The sequence below is a fragment of the Durio zibethinus genome, chromosome 25 (genome assembly GCF_047325235.1).
Source record: "Durio zibethinus cultivar Kanyao isolate XHJ-2024 chromosome 25, ASM4732523v1, whole genome shotgun sequence".
NCBI classification, from domain to species: domain Eukaryota; kingdom Viridiplantae; phylum Streptophyta; class Magnoliopsida; order Malvales; family Malvaceae; genus Durio; species Durio zibethinus.
Window position 1 is genome coordinate 12,712,648 of NC_143186.1, and position 6,137 is coordinate 12,718,784.

General features: G+C 29.5%; 1 pseudogene; it reads left to right on the top strand.

Moving 5' to 3' along the window:
- Positions 1–220: 220 nt before the first annotated feature.
- On the top strand, positions 221–4,633 carry LOC111276294 (receptor-like protein 54; annotated as a pseudogene).
- Positions 4,634–6,137: the final 1,504 nt, after the last annotated feature.

A 6,137-nucleotide genomic window follows, 5' to 3' on the forward strand; every position in this document is an offset into this window, starting at 1 on the left:
ATTTTATTTTTATTAAGTTTAAAATATGAATAATTTAACATATTTTTTAATATTTACATTATAATATTATATATGTATTTATTATTTATATAATATATTATATATAATTAAAAATGGGCATAATTGGATTCAGATCTCGAATTTTGGAATTAAAGTCCAAGTCATTTTTTTACTTTAACACATTTAACAAGTTTAATATCAAGTAAGCTTTCAGCTTTATATGAATAATTTGTCAAAACTAGAGACGTTGGCCTTGCATAACAATAATTTGAAAGGGCCATTCCTGCAGCAGTTGGAAATCTTTCAAACTTGAAATGGTTAATTTTGCATAATAATTACCTTTCAGGTTGCAATTGCATACCTTTCTCAATTTTTAATATCTTTATTCATTGTAGAATGTTGATTTTAGAACTAATAATTTCATTACAGGTCATCTCTCGTCGGGAATATTTGATCACCTTCCTAAATTACGAGCACTAAGTTTGACATGGAACCAGATTTCCGGTAGAATTCCTAATAGTTTATTCAAATGCAAAGAATTGGTGTATTTATCCTTGCATAACAATTCTTTGGAGGGAAGTTTGCCCATAGAGATCGAAAATTTGATTATGCTCAACAAATTGTCTCTCTACAGGAACAACCTCGAAGGTACAGTGAACATGTGTCTGTTCCTTTTTTTTTTTTTTTAAGGACATCTCTGAAATACTAATAAGAAACTTACCTTATCACAGGTTTCATTCCTTCCTCAATCTTTAATCTTTCTTCGTTGCAAGCAATTTCACTCGGATTAAACAAGCTCTCCAGTCATCTCTCACCAGATATGTTTGATCACCTTCCTCGATTACTATATCTTAATATGATTGGGAGTCAACTTTCTGGAAGAATTTCAACAAGTTTATTCAAGTGCAAAGAGTTAGAATATCTATACTTGTCTTCTAATCAATTGGTGGGGAATATGCCTTCAGAAATTGGGAATTTTACTTGGCTTAAACATTTGTTCCTCGACCAGAACAAATTTGAAGGTAAGCTCAAGGTATATTTTGGTGCGCCTGAGATATATAGTGAACATCACATAAGATTATATACGTGATTAATTGAAAATTTATATTCACTAATATCATCTTTACATTTTTTGTCTTAATTTCAATTTCATGTCGTAATTTTATATATCAAACTAAATGTCTTATACATTTGGTCATTTTATCTGAAATTTTCAGCCTTTATATATTTGAAAGTATGTAGTACTCTCTCACTTTTACATTTACCTTTTTTAAAAACTTACATTTCCTTCTTTTTTTTTATGTTTCATATATTATAATTTTTAATAATTTTTTTAAAAGACGCTATGATAATAATGGTAAGCTTTCAGGTTCCATCCCTTCATCACTCTTCAACATTTCTTCATTGCAAGTAATCGAACTTAAATTCAACAAGCTTTCAGTAGGTCATCTCTCATCGGATATATTTGATCACCTTCCTAATTTACGATGGCTTGATTTGAGTGGGAGTCAAATTTCTAGAAGAATTCCAACAAGTTTGTTCAAATGCAAAAAGTTAGAACGTACATACCTGGCTTATAATCAATTGGAGGGGACTGTGCCTTTAGAAGTCGCCAATTTGACTTCACTTAAGGTATTGGATATCGACAGGAACAACTTGAACGGTAAGCTTTTTTTTTTTTTTTTTGGTAATTGAATTTGTCAAAAATTTAATCTTAATTATTAGATCCCATCCACTTCTGCTTTGAACATAGTTTTACCCTTGGAGTATTCTCAACCTAACAAATATTTATATGGATCATCTTAATCTCTTCTAATCCACTTACAAATATTCAAACATATATATATATATATCCATAAAGACTTTCTCAATCTTCTCTAATCCAATAGAATGTCTACCTAATAAAACCCTACAAGTTTCTTACATTTTTTTCTCATATTTAATCTTATAAAAATTGACATTTTTTATAAGCATACAAATTTATCTATCAAGAATTTCTTTTCACTTAAAATTTTTCTTTTACAAGTCTTATTATTCATCAAACAATATCTAATCAATCTAAAAAAAATCTTAAACAAATCTCTTATGGGATTCGAGTTAGTCACAACAATTTTCATATTGACTCAAATTTTATCAAATCATTAATCTTCATGCTAGACATATTTGACTCTAACTACAATGTAATTCTCGTAATCATCTTCCTTGTATATTTTCACGCTTCTCACAAATCAATCTATCAAAATACGAACTCAAATTTTTTTATTAAATCGAGCCCTTCTGGACTTACCTCTTCCTATGTCTCAAACCTTTGTTCTAATATCAATTATTAGGTATATCCATGAATGAGAGAAAAGATCTACTAGTTGTAGAGAATTACAAATATATAATCATATTAATCAATACTCATAATCAATGTTCACGGACCCTTTCATTTTCTTATAATTCTATGAAATATTTTCAATCCAAATAATTGTATACCCATATGGCTTACTATACCTATGTGGACGCTTTTATTTTTTTCTAATCTTATGAAGTATTTTCAACTCAAACAAGTATGTTCATAAGGATCTTCTCAATCTATTCTATTCCTATAGGGTATTTATAGAATATAACTCTAAAATTCTTTTACATATTTTTTTCATACCTAATCCTATAGAGGTTCCCATTATTTATAAACATAAATTTTCGGTTATCAATAATCCCTTTCCACTTAAAATTTTTCTCCTACAAATCTTTTTTGTCCCTCTAACAATGTCTAATTAATCTAAAAAAGAGTCTTAAATACATTTCTTATAGAATTTTGAGTCAATCCTAATAATATTCTACCACGGGATCACATAATTGTTGGTGTCTTCTTTTTTCTTATACGAGTTTTTTTTTTATGACCTAACGCCATCTTTCTTTTCTTTTTCTTTTTGAACATCGAAAAAGTTTCTTACTTATGTTTATGTTATGTTATATATTTGGAAATCATTTTTCATGATTTTTTTTTTTACTTTTGAAATTAAAATCATATATATACTAACTATAAAAAAAATTAAAATTTTAATATAAAACACAATAAACTCAAAACTCTTTCTTTTAGTTTTTGTGGAAGTCATATAGAGACAAAGAATTTGGGAGAATCGGATAGAGACAGATGGAGTGATTACTTTTTTCATAGTGCGCTCCAATATTGTTACGTACGTACCAATAGAATTTTCTAATTCAACTTATGGTTGTCCGATTAATAGTGCAGCCACGCACTTAGACATGGCATGATTTTGTGGGGTAAATGGTTGACATATGCATTTTATTTGCATGCGTTACATCACAAACATAGTTTATTTGCTTTGTTTTTTTAATTTCATATAATCTTCAAACTCCTAACCTAGATTTATTCCTTATTTTCTCCCAGTACGCTTTCCAACTGCACCACTTTCATTGCATTGATTATGCGTTTCAGAGAATAATTTAGTTGGGGAAATGCCTTCCTCAATTTGCAACTTGAGTTCCCTTCTAGATCTCAATTTGTTTAAGAATAATTTGGGTGGAACTATTCCAAAATGTATTGGAAACTTGAGCTCTCTCTTATACATTGATATACAAAAGAATAATTTTCATGGTAAATTACCTGAAAATTTTGCTAAAGGTTGTCCTTTGAGAGGTTTTGAGATCAACAACAACCAATTAGAAGGATCACTACCACGATCTTTGGGTAATTGCAAAGACTTGAAACTTCTTGATGTGGAAAGAACAATTTAAGTGACACTTTTCCAAATTGGTTAGGAAACTTGGATCAGCTACAAGTTCTTGTCTTGAGATCGAATAGATTTTATGGTCTAGATAACTCCAAAGTTACATCTTCCTTCACTCATTTACGTGTCATTGATCTTTCTCACAATCACTTCAGTGGATATTTACCGACGAAATTTTTTGAAAATTTGCATGCCATAAGGGAAGGCTATGAAAAGAAAGTTAAGCCAGAGTACATGATCGATGCATCGGCTGACGGAATTGCTTATCATATTCAAAGTGTATCTTTTACAGCAAAAGGGTTGGAAACAGAATTTCAGGAAATATTAACCACTTGGACGGTGATCGACTTTTCGAACAATCAATTCATGGGGCAAATTCCTAAGGCAATTGGTGAACTTCATTCACTAGTAGTCCTCAACCTGTCTCACAATAGTTTAACAGGTCCTATCCCACCATCTTTAGGCGATTTGTCAGAGCTTGAATCATTGGATCTCTCAGCGAATAAGCTCGAAGGAGAAATTCCAGCACAGTTAAAAATCTTTTATTTTTAGAGATGCTAAACCTTTCTCATAATTATCTTGTCGGACCTATTCCTCAAGGCAATCAATTTGATACTTTTGAAAATGATTCTTACAATGGGAATTTGGGTTTATGTGGATTCCCATTGTCAAAGAGTTGCAGTAATGATGGGAAATTGAAGCCAATACCGAAAACAAGAGCATTTAGTTGGAAATTTGCAATGCTGATGGGTTATGGATGTGGATTGGTGTTCGGATTGAGCATGGGATACATTGTATTCACAACTGGAAAACCACCTTTGATGACTCTAAATTCATCATCAGAAAAATGTGTAGCACATATTAAAGAAGATCAAATCATAATGGATTTTCCTTGAGCAAACATCCCGGAAAGGCACGGTTTGAACTGTTTTCCTCACGCAAAATTATCAAAGAATATTGAAATAGAAAAACCTTTCACTGCTTTAGACACAAGAACTTAATTTTTGGCCAGTGAGAGTACCACAGAATTTCATCATGTTTATGCTACTGCGTTTACCAGATAAAAGGCTTCAGGTTTCGAGCAATACTAGAACTTTAAGCTTTTATCATCTAAAACTAACAGTAATACCATAGAATTATTCATGTTTATCATTATCTACAGGATAGATTTTGTATTTTGTTTGACAGGGACGAATTTAGGGGCGGACAAAGGCCTGACCTCCTTAATTAAAGAAATCATGGTTATAGTCTTTATTACAATGTTTACATACCTTTAGAAAGTAAGAAAAGTTAAATGCGAAATCAATTTTGTAATAAATATTATAGTTATTTAACTTTCTTAAATTTTTTTTTCTGTTGTTAAAATATAGAAAGAAAATTATTAACACTATAATTTTTGTCTATGTATCTATTTGATTGATTCAAAATTAAAATAGAAAGAATTAAGTTAATAATGAATGAGGTAAGAATTAATAACGTTACCATATCAAATTACAAATTTTACAGTAGGTCAAGTTAAAAATTGTATGGGGAACCAAAACATAATTTCACCTTACTTATTTTCAAGAGAGAATAATATATTACAAGGATTTTCAAAAACTTAAGGGAAGCGAAGATATATATATATATATATATAGAGAGAGAGAGAGCGAGAGTTAAATTATCCTTCTTGTCATAATGAATAGATCCGTGGACTTACCACTAGATATGAATTAGAGAAGTCATCACCAATCTTTTTTATTTAGGTGTGATTGGCCACCTGATATAGATTATGATCTGCGAAAACAAATATTAGGTTTGATAGTCGGTTATGCATGTGAAAGGTTATTATACCCCCACATGCCCATCAAATGGACGGTACCAATTTGATTTCAAATTATCCAAGCTTTGATCGTATTTATAATTTATCGAATTAATTTAATATTGAAAATCAATCTTAAAATTGTCCCAATAGTTTGGTTGCGATTTAAGATAATTTTTTCATCTCAAAAGTATTCATAGATATTAGTATCCCATTCTGAAGAGGCTCTGTCGTCAGATTTATTAACATATTTTTATTCAAAAAAATTAGTAAAGTTTCCAATAGTTTGATAGGACTTCAAAATAATCCTCCAATAGTTTAGAGGATAAAAATTATTTTTATTTTTTTACTATCATTTTTTTTTGAATAACTGATTTATGAAATCTTTCAATAGTTTGGTGGATTCCATTTTTAAAAATTAAACCTATGAAAATTCACCAATAGTTTGATGAGATTTATGAATTTATTTTGTAAGGATTTAAAAAAGATTTTTTTACTATTATTGAAAGGATTTTTTTTATAAAAAAATTTTGGAAACTTTATTTGAAAAGATTTTTTTTAGGATCATTTTTCCTTTTTTTAAAAAAAATTCATTTACT